Source organism: Carlito syrichta, unplaced genomic scaffold (genome assembly GCF_000164805.1).
Source record: "Carlito syrichta isolate Samal-C Ts95f unplaced genomic scaffold, Tarsius_syrichta-2.0.1 Scaffold304005, whole genome shotgun sequence".
Classification (NCBI taxonomy): Eukaryota; Metazoa; Chordata; class Mammalia; order Primates; family Tarsiidae; genus Carlito; species Carlito syrichta.
In genome coordinates this window covers 154208-173311 of record NW_007248101.1, presented here as the reverse complement: position 1 = coordinate 173311, position 19104 = coordinate 154208, and the positions used below count along the sequence as shown (strand labels likewise).

General features: G+C 36.8%; 1 pseudogene; it reads right to left on the bottom strand.

The window, feature by feature from the left end:
• Positions 1-15218: 15218 nt before the first annotated feature.
• LOC103261785 lies at positions 15219-16158 on the bottom strand (annotated as a pseudogene).
• Between the last annotated feature and the right edge of the window lie 2946 nt (positions 16159-19104).

The following is a 19104-nucleotide window of genomic DNA, read 5'->3' as shown; positions in this document are numbered from 1 at the left end:
CAAGTCTCTTGGAAGGCCCGGGAGTTACAATACCATTCCCTCCCACTTTGTTTGGCACCTACGTCAATAGAGCCCTTGTGTTGGCAGAGTACAAATATAGTATAACTTGAGGTTTGCATGGTCAAATTTAGAATGCCATTGTTCCTGCTTTTCACTTTCTACCCTACAGTTTGGCTTTTTCAATTTATGACCTTTCCATCCCACGTTGTGATTAAACTTTGAAACACGTCAAAGAGACTTTCTTCCATGAGTCATGAATGCTTTAAGATTTTGTTTGCTTGATTTAATAATATAGGAATTTAGGTAAAAATGTATTAGATATAATAACATAGTTATAAGAATAATTACTAGCTTAGGATTTAAGGTGATTTATAAGATTAATCTTTAGGATTTAGATTAAGAGTTCAACACATCGTAGATTTAGAATTAGTATAATAGAGTAAGTTTCATTAAGTATATATATGTGGTATTATGATATAATGATTTGGGGGCTTGGGCAATACGATTAAAGGTTTTTTAGTTTTTAGAAATAAATATTTTAGAAAAAATAAAATAAAATAAACTGCAGGCCTTGGTGACCAGGAAACTAAAGCTAAGGGGCTTCTCATATGTGAAGAAATGTGCACCTGCAGTGCTTCAGAGAGATGTCTTGGTGAGCCTCGAAACTGCTGATTTAAAGACTGATTTTAATCTTCAAATCCCTAAAGAATAACATCTCCCAACTAAACATAGAGTTTCACAACTTCATATTAAAAAACAAAAAAGGGGGAGATGTTGGGAGCCAGCCTTGGAGGCCCACCAGATTGAGAGGGTCCTGGTGACCCTGGGCCACAGGCTACTGGAAACTCATTGTCCATCCTTCCACTTCCCACTACATTGTTTGATCTGTCCCTTTTGCCCATGTGATGACTCTGAGGGATGTTAAAGGGCTTTCTTTCGCTTGGTTGTGGGTTACAGATCTTATTTTTAGGGTTAGGGTTTGTGACTAATACCTGGTAAAAAGAGGTTTCTGATTTTGTTTAGGAAAAGAATTGTTTTGAATATTTTTACTTATTTTTTGTAGTTGTCGTTATGGTGTTTTGAATACAAGGCATAAGATTTAAGTGTAGTGAAAGTTTATATTAAGGTATATGTAGGTGATTTATAAGTTTGTTTTGAGATACATATTAAAGTTATAATATATAAAAAGTTAAAGGGTTTAGATGTAGAATTTAAGTGAGTAAAACAGGTTTTATCTAACAACCAAAACTACATTGAAACCTGAATAACATCACTAGAAGTTTCTTCTAAGCTGTTTTTTCCTTAGAGATAAGATGTTCCAGATAGGAAAACAATAAAGGAATTCAAACAAGAAGTAACTACCAAGGGACTGAAAGACCAGAGAATTTTTAAGAAGAAACTCCTTGTCCATGAAAAAAGAAATATCTGCACAGGCACTTCTAAAAGATCTCCAGGTGTACATTCTTCCACCAGATGGAAATATTCTACATATGAACTGCTCCAAAACCCTGGGCAGAAATTGTTGTTCTGGCCCCCAGAGACTTTATTATGGAAAAACCTGTTTCCCTGAATAGTTTGAATAAGGAAGTTAAGTTTATAAAGAGTTAGATTTGTTAGAAAGGTTATAATATATACTAGTTAATTTGGGATATAAGTTTTGTTTTAAGTAGAGTTGTTTAATGAGAAGCTTTATAATTTTATAATTTTAAGATTGTACATTAACAAGTTGTGGGGACCATTTTTTACAGGGTAACATCACTGTATTGGGATAATGTTGTTTTGGGTGGAAATAGTCTCCACCCTTAGAGAGAACATTGCTTAAGCTTAAGCATCGTTTTAACATCACAAAAAAATCCATGCAATTTGTTGTAAGTGATTTGTTTTATAATGGTGATTTTAACTTGCTCTGTGGCAGCAACTTGCAGAGATTATTTCCCTTGTAGAGAGAAATATAAGCTTGCTGCTAGCTTACAATAAATGGCATCTGCATTCTCGAAACAGGTGTCCAGTTTCTCTCTCTCTCTCTTTTGCTTTTTCTCTCTTTCTCTTTCTCACAATCGCCACCACCGTCTCCACCTTTGGGAATCTCTGGACTCTGCAGGAGCAGGACTCAGGCATCTCTTGATAGTTTCTTTTGCTGTGCAACAACTTTTTAGTTTTAAGGTCCCATTTGTCAATCTTAGCTTTTGCTGCATTTGTTTTGAGAATCTCGTCATGAATTCCTTGCCTACTTTGATTTACAGGAAGTTGTTCCCTAAGTTTTCATCTCAAATATTTATAATTCAAGTTTTGACATTGATGTTCTTGATACATTTTTTTTTTCGGGCTCAGGCAATTCACTCACCTCAGCCTCCCAAAGGCGCGGGACTACAGGCTGAGCCATTGAGCCCAGCTTTGATACATTTTGAATTAATTTTTGTATATGGTGATAGATAGGGGTCCAATGTCATTCTTCTGCATGTGGTTAACCAGTTTTCTAGCTTTATTTCCTAAATATGGTGTTCTTTCCCCAAAGTTTGTTCTTGTTGGATTTGTCAAAAATGAGTTGGTTAAAGGTTCATGGTTTTATTTCTGAATTATCTGTCCTGCTCCAATGATCTGTATGCCTATTCCTGTATTTCTGAGTCTTTCCCTTCCCCCCAAGATGGACTACAGGGATGGCATCTTTCCCAGACTGTTTGTCTTGTCAGCAGAATTGGTAGTCGGCCAAGTGGGGCGCTGCAGCTCCTCTCTGGCTCAAATGCTCCTTAGGGTGTGGTTAGCCTCCTTCCATCTGGGTGGACCACCCTTTGGTCCAGGCATAGAAGGGAAGCAGTGGGTGTTTGTTATTTCTTCCCCTGTGCATGCGTGGGTGGGGCACTGCCATCACAGTGCAGTGCTGTGTAGAGGTACCTTGCCTCTTAGATCCTGCCCTGCTCTGTGGGATGGGCTACAATTACAATGCCCACTGCCTGAAGTCAAGTCATGTCTGCGGCCCTTACCTAGGGCTGCAAGAACTGGCAACACCAGAGAAACTTCCCTAAATTGGTCACATCTCCTCTGTTGGGTACTGGGGAGGAAGGGGAAGGAGCACAGCCTTGTGACACAGCCCAGCCGCACAGGATGTTTCCCACTGAGGTTCTCCATTGGTAGCTGATGGCTTTGGCACAGACTCTTGGGAACTGGGGTTCCCCGGGTCCCATGTGGGGCCTGCAGGTGCCTCTGTCTCCACTCAGGGCAGCCCTCTGCAAGTGGCTCCTGTGGGAGGGGTGAGGGTGAGAGTTCCTGGGATGTCTCTCCCTTGGCTGAGACTTCAGAGGCCCACATGAGGCATGCAGGGAAGAAAAAGCTATTGTTTTCACTCACTTTCCCTGTCTCCAAAGACACTCTTTCATTGTCTCATTGGGTTGCCCCCAGGGGTGTCTAGGACTTGGAACTGTCCATCCTCTGCTTCCCAGGTGACTGTCTCGTAGACCTCAGCTTGAGTTTTCAGGTTGACCTCCTCCAAAGCCATAGATTTGCTTCTCTATGTAGGCTTTGTTACAGGGATGTGCAATCATGGGATGTCTTCAGTAGACTTGGCCTTCCTCCTTAATCAAAAATTTACAAAGCTTATCCTCATTAAAATATATTATTGATTGTTAATAGAGATGGAAACCACAGATTTGGGAGCAAAATGCACAATATATATAGCTTACAGACATTTAATTCGGTATATATAAATAGCTAACAGGATTAAGTAATTTTAAAATAATCTTATTAAAATATGCTTAAGAGAAGAACAATTTGCAAAAAATGGTCAGCAAGCAAATAAAAAAATTGTTCCACATAATTAGACATCAGAGTAATGCAAAATAAAACTAAATGAGATACAGTACTTGCTCCACTAGAATTACTAATATATTAGAAATGCAAAAACAAAAACAAACAGGCAGAACCAAGAGTTGGAGAGATTTGGGTGAGAGTTTTATTCAGTACACTTCTTTTGAAAAGCATTTGGGCAGCATATTATAGAGCCAAATATATACTTACTTTATGACTCAGAAGTGCTACTCCTAGACATAAAAAAGGGAACAAAAAATAGTCCACAAAATATTTGTTCAAAATATGACAGTTTTATTCATCATAGCCAACAATTAGCAACAAACCAAGTGTCCTTCAACAGATAAACAAATAAACACATTTTTATATCCATTGAGAGAAATACTTCAATAAAAATAACAAACTATTTTACACGCAATAAGAAGGATAAATCTCATAAGCATTTTTTTTGCAAGAAAAGGTAAGATATACCAGAGTACATCATATATTATTGCATACATATCCAATTCAGGAAATGCAAATTAAACTGTATTAATAGAATTCAGTACAGTGTTGTCTTCAGGTATAGAATCATCTGGCAAGTAGCACAAGACAACTTTTGAATATAATGAAAATATTGTATTTCTTCATTGATGTGGTGGTGAAGTGGGTGAATGTATTTGTAAAACCTCAAATAACTTACACTTAAATGTTTGAATTTTATTTATATAAATTATTTCTTAATTTAAAAACTAGATAAGGAAAAAGGCGAATGTAAAAAGGAAACTAAAACCTTTATAACTACAGTTTTAGACTCTTATCAACAAAATACACTCAAGGAACTAACAGTATAGTGTCAGAAATTGTGAAAAAGAAAGGAAAGAAAAATAATTTCTGATAGTATTAATATCAGGAGAATAACAAGAACAGCAAAAACAAAAAACAAAAAAGTTCCAGTGATAATAACTTAAAATTCAGTTGGCCAATTTGAGAATATTAGACAAAACAAGGAATGTTTCCAGGTTCTAGCTAACTGCTGAATACTTTCTGATGACAGCACAAGAGGGAGCTCAACAGCTACAAAACTAGAAATAGAAGTATAGATCTTTCTCTCCTTGAAAGAGTACATGGAAACCACTCACATAAACATGAATTTAGAAAAATATCATGCTTATATCCTGATGAAGTTTTTATGAGACAAAAAAAATCAGTAGTACAATATCCTTATAAGAAGTAGCTAAGTGTCTGCATAGTGAAAACAGAGATGTACTTCTCAAATTCTCCATCAAATAAAGGGCTTGTTGCTCCAGCTAATAATAGTGCTGTCAGTAGACAGACTTCATCTGGCAGGCACATCAGGCATTTTGTCAGCAACATAGACATGACTCTGAGAGAAATACTTCAATAAAAATATTGCTCAGAGTCATGACCCTTCCTGGAGCAAATCACAGCCAAACACTTACTGATGCAGGTTGATAAAACCCTGACCATCACAGTCCAACTCAGAACATCTGTGAATGGTCATTCTGGCTACAGAGCTCACTGTTGGGTCAGCTGAGGCTATCCCAGGAGTGCATTTAAATTGACTTTTTAATCTGCCCAATACTTACTCCACATTATGCAGATGTTAATCCCATGCATTCATTATAAACATACTAGTGAAGCAGCTGGTGCCACAGCAACTCTGCTTGGACCCCAGCACTTCCTAGGCACAGAAACCAAGTATCATTTTTTAAAAATCAGCAAAACCCTTCCCTGGAAGAAGCTGCTGAGAGTGACTGCTGGCTCCAGACTCTGCCTTACCACTGCAGCGCCTGACTAGACACTGGCAGTAAGGGCTGAAGAGGAAGCACAGCAAGGGAGCCAGAGGCAGAGTCCTACTGGAGAAGATGAAAAAGGCACCCTGCCACCATCTTGAAAACTGGGAAGGGAAGTGCTCTGGCTTGCTCACCACAGACCAAAAGACCTGATCTCTGTGACTGGTAGATTAACTACTCAGGAGTTGATCATGACCCAAAGGGAATATCCTGAAAGCACATCCTCCAGAGGGATAGGATGAGTGCTGAGTCTCAGGTACCCTACCCACTACCCTGATTCAGCCATGGGACAAAGGATGTGGCCAGAAAAGGATGAAGAAGACCCCCAAAGAGATCAACAGTGAGTCTGGGGCTGACCCAATCCCCTCCTCCCCAGCAATCCTCTGAATGTCAGGCCCACACACTGGGGCACTACAGAAAGCGACGAACCCAGGCAGAGCCTGGACATCACCCATAATAGGAGGACTCTACTCCAGGATAAGCATGGGTGGGGTGCTCTGCACCAGAACCTCAGGAAGAGACAATCCTGCACCTCCCGACAGGAGATCTCCCCTGAAGACAGGAGAGTGGGAAGGGAGGACTGAAGCTCCACCCATCCTGACTGCCTCCTCCTCCTCCCATCGATGGGACTCTAGGGAGATTGTGAATGTCCCCTCACAGGAGACAGCAGAGGGGCTTATCTGTGAGCCACTGAGAGGAACAATTACAGAACCTGTCACAAGATACTAGCTTGTGTTTTATTTTTGTTTTCCTTGTTTAACTTTTTTTCTTTTTCCTTTGTGCACAAATGTGTAGGGAGAGTTTGATCTGGATTCCCTCCTCCCACCATTTTTTTTCTTTCTTTCCTCTTTTGTTTTCTGTTTATATGTGTATATGAATGATTGAGTGTCCATCTTTCAGGATTTTGGGGGGGGTTATGTTTTTTTCTTGTTTAGTTTAATGTGTGAGGATTCAATTTGAATTCTCTTTTTTCTTGTCTTTTCTGTTTTTTCATTTTGCGTTGGAATGTGTGTGTGTATGTGTGTGTGTGTATGTGTGTGTGTGTGTGTGTTCAGTTTTTCTGTTTTTCTTTTTTTCTTTTTGTTTGTTTTTTCCCCAGTTTGTTTTGGTTTGTGTGTGTGTGTGTGTGTGTGTGTGTGTGTATTTTGCTTTGGTTTCTGCTTTTTCTTTTCTGTGTTTATTTTTTACTTTTTAAATTTTTGTCCATCTTATTTCACTCTACTTTTCTCTGTTCTCTTCATTGCTGTTTCCATATTGTGGACTCGGGTGTACACACATACCCATTACATCATCATATAGAGTGGTGGTAGGGAGCGGGTCTCAGGGAACTCATACCTCAATCATTATGATTTGCAAGTAGTTTTAGTATCTTAGCTCCTCATGCTCTACTTTATTCAACTCAAAACCATAAGAGACAGCAAAGCTTCCCACCCACAGCTCTGTTTCAAAATAGAACAAATTCAGAGCCCTGATCAGGGAAAAATAGAGGACTGAACAAACAGCAGAAGTGAAAGCCTCTCCCACCCCCCTGAATAATGGAACTAAAGAGAAAGGAAGGAGATCTGTCACAAATGAGGAAAAATTAATGGAAGAACACAGGTAATTCCCAGTGTAAAAAAGAGAAAATGCCTGAAAAATCAGACCTCAGAGCCCAAACAATGGAAGTCATCAATGACTGACCCCAGAATACAACAGGGATTAGGGAATGGATGGAAAGAGTGAATAAGGCTCAAGAAAGGCAAGATGCAACATTGAAAGAACTTGTAACATAGATTTTGGCCACAAAAAAAACTCATCCAGGAAATAAATAACAAGATGACAAGTATGAAATGTAGAATTAATAAAGCAGAAGAAAGAATATCAGAACTTGAAGACCAAAGCATGGAATTAATAATCTGAAAAAAAAAAAATAGAAAACTCACAGAACAAGTATAAAGCCTCCAAAACATGTGTGATTATATCAAGAGGCTGAAGCTACATCTGATTGGTATCCCAGAAGAATAAAGGGAAAGGGAGAACACCTTGGAGCAAGTGTTCCAGGAGATTATTCAAGACAACTTTCCCTGTCTCACCAAAAATGTAACCAATGAAACATGAGATACAGAGAATGCCTGCAAGACATCAAATGAGAAGACCAACCCCTAGACACACAGTAATATGCCTATACAAAGAAGGTACAAAAGAAAAATCCTAAAGGCAGAAAGAGAAATGTCAGACTATCTACCAGGGAAAACCAATCAGAATAGCAGCAAACCTATCAGCAGAAACACTACAAGCTAGAAGGGACTGGAGTCCAATATTCAAATTCCTCAAAGATAAACAATTTCAGCTAATAATTTCCTACCCAGATAAGCTCAGCTTCATCAGTGATGGAAAATTAAAATCCTACTCACACATCCAATCCCAAAGATATTATGCAGCTTCCAGACCAGCTCTACCTGAGAAATTAAACAAAAAAGAAAGAAAGAAAAAAGAATGACCACATACTTCTGAAGAGAACAGGAGAACACAGAATCAACAGAGAATACATCATGACTGCAAACTTGAAAACACACACATCAACCTAAAAGTTAAAAGAAAACAAAGAAAAAACTTTGGAAGAACCTCATAAAGGGGATAAACTATCACATTTCAGTAATCAGCCTGAATGTAAACAGACTAAATGCACCTGAAAAGGAACAGAATGGCAAACTGGATTAAAACATCATAACCCAATCATTTGCTGCCTCCAGGAAACTCATCTCACCACAAGGAATGCACACAGACTCAAAGTTAGAGTATGGAGAATGAATTTCTAGGCAAATGGATCAGAAAAGAAGGCAGGAGTCTTGATCTTAATATCAGACAAAACCATTAAGGTATCAAAAATTTAAAAAGATATGAGAGGACATTGCATAACAATAAAAGTTTCAATCCATCAACAAGAAATATACATCCTAAACATATATGCATCCAACACAGGAACAACAGTATTTATAAAGCAATTACTAAGTAAACTAAAAGGAGATATTGACACTAACACTATTATAGCTAGGGACTTATATAACCTGCTAACAACCATAGGTAGATCATCGAGGCAAAAAATCAACAAAGAGATCTAGAACCACAATTTGACACTTGACCAAATGGTCTTAATAGATACCTACAGAACACTTCACCCAATAACTACAGAATATACATTCTACTCATTACCACATGGAACATACTACAAGATCGATCACATCCTCTGCCATAAATCAAGCATAAACAAATTTCATAAGATTGAAATACTGCCATGCACCTTCCCATATCATAGTGGAGTAAAAATAAATATCACCACCAACAAAATTCCCGCCAAACACACAAAGACATGGACATTAAGCAGCATGATGCTGAACTATTACTGAGTCAACACAAAAATCAATATAGAAATATAACAGATTCCTGTAAACAAATGAAAATGAAGAAAAAAAATCTCTGGGATGCCATGAAAACATATCTAAAAGGGGAATCTATATCTCTATGAATACACATCAAGAAAATGGAAAGATCACAAGTTAACAGCCTAACAAGTCACTTTAGAGAGCTGAAAAGACAAGACCACCAAAACTCTACTTTTAGCAGAAGAATACAGGTCAATAAAGTAAAAGCCCAAATATGGGACGTAGAAGACAAAAGTGTCATAGAAAACATCAATAAAACAAAAAGTTTGTTCTTTGAATGAATAAACAAGATTCATGTACCCCCTAGCCAGAATGACCTAGAAAAAGAGAGAAAAAGCCCAAATAAACACAATCAGAAATGCAAAAGATCAAATCACAACAGACCATGAAGAAATGCAAAAGATTATCAGAGACCACTATGCACACATGTATAGAAACAAACTTGATAACCTAAATTAAATAGAGAACTTTCTGACATCACACAACCTCCCAAGATTGAAACAAGAAGACATTGAAACCCCAAATAGACAAATAACAACCCAGGAAATTGATTCTGTCATAAGTAAACTACCTACAAAAAAAATAAAAAGCCCTGGACCACATAGCTTTCCAGCAGAATTTTACAAAACTTGCAAGAAGGAGATAATACCAGTTCTACTGAAAGTATTTCAGACAATTGAGAAAGATGGATTTCTCCCCAAGTCATTTTCCAAAGTAGGCATCACACTGATACACAAACCGGTTAAAGATTCAACAAAAAAGAGAACAACAGTTCAATATTCCTAATGAACACTGATGCAAAAATTCAGAGAAGTGAAAGACCTTTACAATGAAAACTGCAAGACACTACTCAAAGAAATCCAAGAAGACTTAAACAAATAGAAAAAATTCCATGCTCATAAATAGAAAGAATAAAAATTGTTAAGATGTCCATCCTACCAAAGGCATTCTACAGATTCAATGCAATGCCCATTAAATTACCAGCAGCATTCTTCTCAGATCTGGAAATGACAACACAGGGATTATATGGAAGCATAAATGACCATAATAACCTAAAAAATCCTTAGCAAACTAAATAAAGTGGGAGGTATCACCCTTACAGGCTTTAAACTTTACTGAAGGCCACAATAATCCAAACAGGCTGGGCATGGTGGTTCAAGCCTGTAATCCTAGCACTTTGGAAGGCCGAGGTGAGAGGATTGCCTGAGTCCAGGGGTTCAAGACCAGCCTGGGCAACTTGGTGAGACCTTGTCTCTACAATAAAGAAAAAAATTAGCCAGTGTGTGCCTGTAGTTCTTGGAAGGGTGAGGCAGAAGGATTGCCTGAGCCCAGCAGGTAAACGCTAAAGTGGCCATGAGTGTGCCACTGCACTCCAACCTGGGCAACAGAGTGAGACTCTAACTCAAAATAAAAATAAAAACAGCCTGGAATTGGCACAAGAAGAGGCATATGGACCAATAGAACAGGAAAGAGATTCCAGAAACAAAGACTCAATTTCTCAACCAACTCACCTTTGACAAATCCTCCACCAACAACCATTGGGGAGAGGTGAACCTATTCAGTCAATGGTGCTGGGAAAACTGGCTGACCACATTCAGAAGATTGAAACAGGACCCCTACCTATCACTATTCACAAAAATCAACTCTAAATTGGTCAAAACCCTAAACATAAAACCTCAAGCCATGAGAATAGTAGAAAATGCAGGAGACACCCTTAAAAAAGTGAATTAGGCCACCAATTCCCAATCAAATTCCCAGGTGTCCATGCCATAAGTGATCAGATAGACAAGTGGGACCTGATTAAACTTAATAGCTTCTGCAAAACTAAATAAACCATCAAGAAAGTGGGGAGACCATCCCCATCATGGGAAAAAATATTTACAAACTATATATCTGGCAGAAGCCTAATATCCAAAATATATAAGGAACGCAAATGTGCCAAAAGGAAAAACAAACAACCTTAATAAAAAAAGGGCAAAAGACATGAATAGACACTTCTCAAAAGAAGATATATGGGCAGTCAACAGAAACATGAAAAAGTGCTTAGCCTCACTAATCATCAGAGAAATGCAAATCAAAACCACATTATGATACCACCTAACCCCAGTTAGAATGGCCATCACCAATACAACAAACAGATGCTGGTAAGAATGCAGAGAAAAGGGAATGCTTCTACACTGCTGATGGGAATGCAAACTAGTCCAATGTCTATGGAAAACAGTGTGGGATTTCTAAAAGAACTATAAATTAACCTTCCCTATGACCCAGCAATCCCCCTACTGGTAATACACTTGCAGGAACACAAAGTATTCTATAAAGAAGATAACTGCACACGCATGTTTATTTCAGCACTATTTGCAATAGCAACAACATGGAACCAACCATGCTGCCCACTGAAACTGGACTGGATAAAAAAAATGTGATACATATACACGATTGAATATTATGCAGCCATGAAGAAGGACAAACATATGGACTTCGCAGCAACTTGGATGAATTTGGAGTCAATAATACTCAGTGATTTATCATAGAAACAAAGAACAGAGTATAACATATTCTTACTTTTAAGCGAACCCTGATCATTTGCCATAATACTATATGAAAGAGATTGGCAATAGCAGGAGACTGCTGGGGTGGAGGTCGGGGGGACCACAACATCAATGAGGGTGCCTGATCTTAAACCAGGCAAAGCGGGGGCCGAAGGGAGGACCAAACTTTGCCTGTTTGATGCCCACTTGAATACCTAATCCTGAATTATACCCCACATCTTTAAAATAAAATAAAAATAAATTTTAAAAAAAGAAATTAAAGCAGTGATATAATATATGAAATAATAACGAAGTCCAGAATAGCAAGCTTAGTTATGTGTGACTGGAGGAGAAGAGTTTTGGAAATAGAGGAGATAGACTAGCAAGTTGTTAGAAATGAAAGGAAACTTATTTCACAAAAGAAATCTAATCTTGAAGGAGCATAACACTGAATAAACAAAATGATAAAAATGATACTAGAGAATATCTTTATAATTCTGTTGTTGTAAAATCTGAAAACCTGCAAATACCAATGCATGCTCTTAGAAGCCATGAACATTGTTTCTGTTGTAGAAGAGGAAGTGGGTGATTGGTTACTTTTCAAAGTCTGTTTTTTGACCTATTTATGCTGACTTCATGATGATTCATTGTTGTGTTAGTCATAATTTGTACATTTCTCTGTAAGTATGTTTGTGTTTTGATTAACAGAATATCAATGATACACTGTTTTATCCTTCTTGGAGGCAATATACTTTATATGAAAATATCAGTTATATTATTTTCTATTCTATGCACATTTTCTTTTCTCCTCGGAGCTTTTTTCTCTTATATTTAGGCCTTGGTGTTTCATGCTTAAGGTTTCTTCTAATGTCTGGTAACTCTTGAGTGTTCAAATATATCCCAGTCTTTGGCTCTAACACACTTGTTTGCAGTTGTGTGTGCATAGGTAGACCTTATGAACTGTTGGGCTCCAAGGAAGAAGAGATAGGCAAACCAAGACTTATTTTGTAGAGGTAACCCCTACCTTCCAGTCTCCATTCCCAGAAACAAATTACCCTGTTTCCTAAGTGAAATGTTTAAGACTGGTTGTCAAGCTGGGGGCTGAGTGTAGGAAAGAGGGTCATGATGCTCCATGCCATAAGCATACCCTCAATCCTCTATTCCAAGTACAACTCTTCTACTGCTTACGTTCTGCCAAATGTTTCTAGCCAGAACTCCTCAGTTTAACTGCAATGAAAGGAAAGCTCCAGTTTCACCTGACATGGAAGAGACTGAAGGCAACACTACTTCAATAGGAGTCTGAAGTTTAGTGCTTAGTTTTTTGACATTGACTTGTGATGAGGTAGGTATAGAAATTGAATTGTAAGTAGTGAGTAACTTTCATATAATTTAATATCACTGACAAACAAGCACACAATCAGAGGACACATCTTTTGGAAGAGAGTATAGAATAGTTTGGATGTTCTTCATTTTTCTAGTAATTTATTTTATTGTATTTTACTGAAGTATTGGCCTTTTTATGAAATGGGGGGAAAAAACTCTCTAGATGATTTGGTTTCTTTGCTTCTATAATTGTTTTGCCATCTCTTATACGTAGTCTTCTCCTGTTACCTTCTTGGTGACATGTGTTTTAAATATCCCATTTTAGTACAATAATGGGCAGAATGCATATGTTAAATCCCACAATATGTATTTAGCATTTTAAAAGAGATTCCAAAACAAAATTTATAAATCAGTGTTGATAGAAACTTAATGAAAAGCCAATAAACACAAATGCAGTGAAGTATGTTAATTTAGCACTGTGATACCATGATATGCTACATACACACACACAATGAAGTATACTTTAAAAAAAGTTTAATAAAATTGAGATCACATCTATAATACATACTACTAAAACTGTAATGGAAACAAAAGTACTTCACCAGGCATAATTCAGAAGAAATCAATAAGAAAACTAACAAATAGTAAAAGTAGAACTAATGTCAATTATATTCTCTCAGTAACATGAAACAAAACTAGAAATAAATAACAGATGTTAGTTACATATCCATAAGACAATGTCTGTAGCAAACTCTGTTCCTAAAAAAAAAGATCAATACATGGGAATTGTAAATCTGTTAGAGAAAGAAAAAGAACCGAAGAAAATAAAGGAGATAACCAATAATTATTTCACTAGTAAAGATAAATATAAATAAAAAGACGATCCAAAAACTGAAAAACTAGACAAAAATAGGAACAGAGATTGTGATTTAAACATATAAGAGCGCATTACTTCTGACTATATGCATCTTAATTTGCATATCTAAATAAAATTAACAGAGGATAATAGAGTTACATTATACCTTAGAAAGGGGGGTCATAGATGAAATATAAACTTCATACATATAAATACATATAAATATTATACTTTAAAAAGAATATTAATAACCCTCAGCATAGCTAGAGAACAACACCCAAGATGGTGAGGCATCTGAAATTCAGGTCACATGAGTAATGAAAAAGGTCAGATTGTTATCATAACAGTTTCAAATATCTGTGAACCAGAATTAGACTCACTGGATGACACAAGAGGCAGAATGCATGAAAATCACAGAGGCAAAGCATTAGTAATTAGAGGAAACAATAAGAGCTGAGTTTAATGGGTACATACATTTTGTGAAGCTGTTGATACCTAGTCCGTAGAAGCTGACTTTCCTCGAAGATTTTGATGAAGGACTTTCTGTACATGTAAGAATCTATGGTCATATCACCTTAAACGTACCCAATCTCATCTGTACATGTGAGAGATAGGGCAAGATGACTACCAAAGTCCTTCTCTCGCTTATATTATGTATTCTGGTAATAAATTTGAAACTGAGTCGCTCCCTTTCAATACATTTCATGTGGAAGGCCACATAGACAGGGCCTTCAGTCTAAGATGAGAAAAGTTGATTAATCATTCTATATCATTCATTTATATAACTTCTATGTTACATAAAAAGTGATTCAAATTAGTGGTAAGAAAAAGCACCCCCAAATACCATTTTTGGAGTGTGAAATAGTCCTCACAAAGTTGTGCAAAGCCTTGTTTCATATGAGTCTTACATTGTATACAGTTTTAACTTTATGCATGCTTTCTTTTATATTATTTACAAAACCCCTTTGAAATAGAAAAGGCAAATTGCATTATCCTTATTTTCCGTATATTAAAATTTAGATTCAGAGAAAAATCATGACTAACTTCATGGCCTAACCAGTGTCCAATCTTAAATTATCCAATTAATAGTATAGTAACACTTGTTCCTGCTCATACTACTAGATGTGAGACACCTTGAGGCCTGAGCACCTCATTTTAAGCTGAACATAATCTTTAAGAGTAAATTCAGAATTTTTGAACAAGCTAGACAAATATAGGACACAAGATGATGATGGTTGCTAAAACCTTTTTGAGAGTTATAAATCTAGAAAAGAAGTGAAAGAGGAGGAAAGTTACCCTTTACCACCAGATACTTTACAAGAACTCTGAGGAGAACTGTCATCATCCCTGCTTTACAAAGAAGAACACGAAGGCTCAAAATGTCAAACACCTCATCTAAGACCACACAGACGGATGAATAAATTAGAAACTCTCATGACAATTAGTGACACAATTCGACCAATTATGACTGTACTGTTGAAAAGTGTTCTGATTATAAAATCTGAAGAGGAAACCCAGTCTTCCCAATCATTTTCCTAATGGCCAGCTGTACATCTTTGTTACTTAACTGTACATCATGGGGTTCGATAGTGGGGTGATGATAGTATAAGTCACTGTCACCAGCCTGTCTTTGTCTGATATATATTTGGCTGAGGGTCGCAGATAGACAAAATAAGCACAGCCATAATGGACAATGACCACAAAGAGATGGGACGCACAGGTGGAGAAGGCTTTTTCTTGCCTTCAACAGATGGGATCTTTAGGATGGTGTGGACAATGAAACTATATGAAATGCAGATGAAGATCAAGGGCACGACAAGCACCAAGACCCCACAGATGAAGCTGACCAGTTCATTGATGTAGCTTTCAGCACAGGTGAGATGGATGACTGGGGAAATATCACAAAAGTAGTGGTTGACTTTGTTAGAGCCACAGAATGGGAGGCTAAAGACCAAAGTTGTTCCCACCAGAGATATTAAGAAGCCACTAACAATGCAAGTTGCTGCCAGTTGTCCACATACTCTCCAGCTCATGAGAACGAGGTAATGCAAAGGCTGGCAGATGGCAGCATAACGATCATAACCCATCACTCCCAGATGCAGGCAATTAGTGACAGCAAAACCAAGGAAGAAGAACATCTGGGTGGCATAACTCACAAAAGAAAGTGTCCTGAGTACAGAAAGCAGGTTGATAAGCATCTTAGGCAGTATAACAATTGTGTAGAAGATCTCAGAGGTAGAAAGGACACCTAGAAAGAAGTACATGGGTGTGTGGAGGCTGTGATCCAAGTGGATGACTGAGATGATGGTGATGTTTCCACTCAAGATGATCAGATAGAGGCAGAGAAAGACCACAAAGAGGACAAGCTGCAATTCTCCAAGGCTGGAAAAACCCAGCAGTAGGAATTCAGTGACAGAAGAGGAATTGGCCATGAAGAGTTGATCCCACAGAATAAATTTGTGACCAGGTCCAGAAACCTTTGAACTGAGAAAGTGGGGAAACTTACCCTCATAAAGTTGCCATGCCAGTCTTGTTTGAATGAGAAACAATTGGTCTGGGAGAGAAAAAATAATTGCAAATCATCCACTCGTCACTCTAAATTGATATGTACCCAAACTGCTATTTTTCTGCTGTTGATTTTAGCAGTGAATTTGGGTACGAATGTTCACGTGAACAGTGAGGTGTGTCACTTACTTAAATAAAGCCTATCCTTCAGGCCTCCTACTGGAGACTTATGTAACCCCTACCTAATTTTTTAGTACAGCAGTTCCCTCTTATCTGCGATTTTGCTTTCTTCAGTTTCAAACTCCTGTGGTCAACCATGGTCCAAAAATGCTAAATGGAAAATTCCAAAAATAAACTTGTAAGTTTTAAATTATGCTCTGTTTTGTGTAGCATGATGAAATCTCACACAGTTCTGCTTCATCCCACCCAGGATAAGAATTGCCTTTTTGTCCAGTATATTGCACTTTATATGCCACCCATCCATTAGTCCCTCAGTAGCCATCTTGGCTATCACATTGACTGTTGTGATTTTTCAGTGCTTATGTTCAAATAACACTTATTTTACTTAACAAAGTCTCCAAACAGAAGAGTAGTGATACTAGCATAGTGTTATGATTGTTCTATTTTATTATTGTTAATTTTTTGCTGGGTCTAACTTATAAATTAAAACTTACATAGGTATATATAGGAAAAATAGTATATTTAGGGTTCAATATTATTCACAGTTTTAGGAATCCACTGGGGGTCTTGGAGCATATTTCCTGCTGATAGGGGGGTACTACTGTAATCTAATTCTCATAAAAACCTTTATCTACATTAATTATTATTTTAAATGATCATAATTTTATCTCGAGTATGGATAAGTGTATCAATAAACAATAGCATCAATATCTGAGGATTCACTTCCCCACACACCTGCTTTTAATCCATTCTTCATCTAAGGCAACATACATTGATCTGTCTTTGTGTGGCTTGCTCTTAAAGAACATAGTTCCCTTTTACTGCTAACTATATATACCATTTTCACGTAGTCATTCATTAAAACTGATTGATTTTGAACTACTGCTTAGAACTAGACTTATGACTCCTCTACAGACATTTATGGTAGAATAGAACTGATTTCTCCTTACAGAAAGCACATGGCTAGAATAATTTAGTTTTGTCCATTTTTATCATACATCTAACTATTTATATACCTGACTTGGAGATCCAACAGGCTGTCATTCCCAGGACCTGTATTCTGAATAGGAAGACTCAGATATCTTTCCTAAAGCCTCTAACAGTTATCATTACTGGTACTAGATTACATATATTTTGATGAAAACATTCTTATTCTCTCCTCCTGCCCAATACTTTTCTTTATCTAGCTTCTATATCTCAGTAAATTGTTTCAAAATACTCTTAGTCATCTAAGCTGTAAGTTTTTAAGACATGTTTAAACCCATCATTTTTCTCATCCTCCACATTTAATCTATTTTTGTTCTGAAATACTTCTAGGATTTATTTCTTCTTTTCTGCAAGGAATTATCTCTTGCTTAACTATAGCATTATTTAAAAACTCCCTGGATTTCCTCTTTCCATTCTGCACCATTCTTCACAGTAGTAAAACAGTTGTCTTTATATAGGAAAAATTCTTTCATATTACCAAGCCAACTGATCCTCATATAACATATTCTAGGTTGTTTATACTTTTCTGGAATCTATCTTTTCACTCATAACTACCAGTGAGATAATGGGGGGGGACTATTTGATAGTCAGAAATGGTGAATAAGATAGCAGCATTTTCAGTGGATCTTCTGTTCTGCTACCTTTTTATCATTTCTGATGATCAAATAGTCTCCCCTGTTATTCCACCAGCTAAACATTTGTAATTTTAAAAACACCTTATTTTGAGGTTTGAAGTCCTTAACCAGTAACTAAATCACTATTATTATCTGTTGCTTTGCTTAGACAAAATTTTAACAAAATTTTGAAATGGGATTAGAGCAAGAGCTTCACAATTACTTCTATATATTTTCGAATTGAGTTATCTCTAACCTTTACAAATAAGGAATACAAACCATGTATTTGACTAGAACAAAGTCCTCATTAGCAGTCTTCCTGAGACACCATTTATACTTTTTCATTTTTCATGTTTCCTTTCTTTGGGTATTTTCTCATTTATATGATCATCTGCAGTGTTAACAGTGACTAGGTATGCAAAATGTTTGAATTCTTGAAAGAAAAGTGAGGCCACTTTATTCAATAACTATTCCATAACCTACCACCCCATCAATTATTGTTCTTTCAAAATTGTCCTTGGAATCTCTGTGGAAACTAAAAGTTGAAAATAAATTTTACTATGGAAACCTTTGTCATTACTTAATCTAGTTAAAAGTTTGTATAAAATAATTGGTATTATGAAATAATGTTCTGAACTTGGAGGTAAATGTACTACAGGTTGAAAGAAAATCTTTGACAAATAAGAGGTTAAAAGAAAGAAAGAAGAAATATAGGGTACTTAGATTATCTTCTAACAACTGGAAATAGAAAATTGATTTTTCACATTACACTGCTCAGTTACTCTTTACCACATATAAGGTAAAGCTAAATTACCTTAAACTAGTTATTAAGGCAGCTGTATTTACTATTTTATGACACAGAAACTGTCCTGAAATACTTAGTTTCCTTTACATGTCTCTGTGTTTCATGACTTCACTATGAGAGAGAGAAAGAGACAGAGAGAGAGAGAGAGAATCACAGCCTCCCTTCATCTGTAGTTTACTCATTCTTCACATTTTTAAAGTCACCAATTATTGAACTTCCTCTAATCTGTCTAGAAGAGTTTTCACATCCCTTCTTAGTAATCTAAAGCTGATGTGTCTTTATCAAAA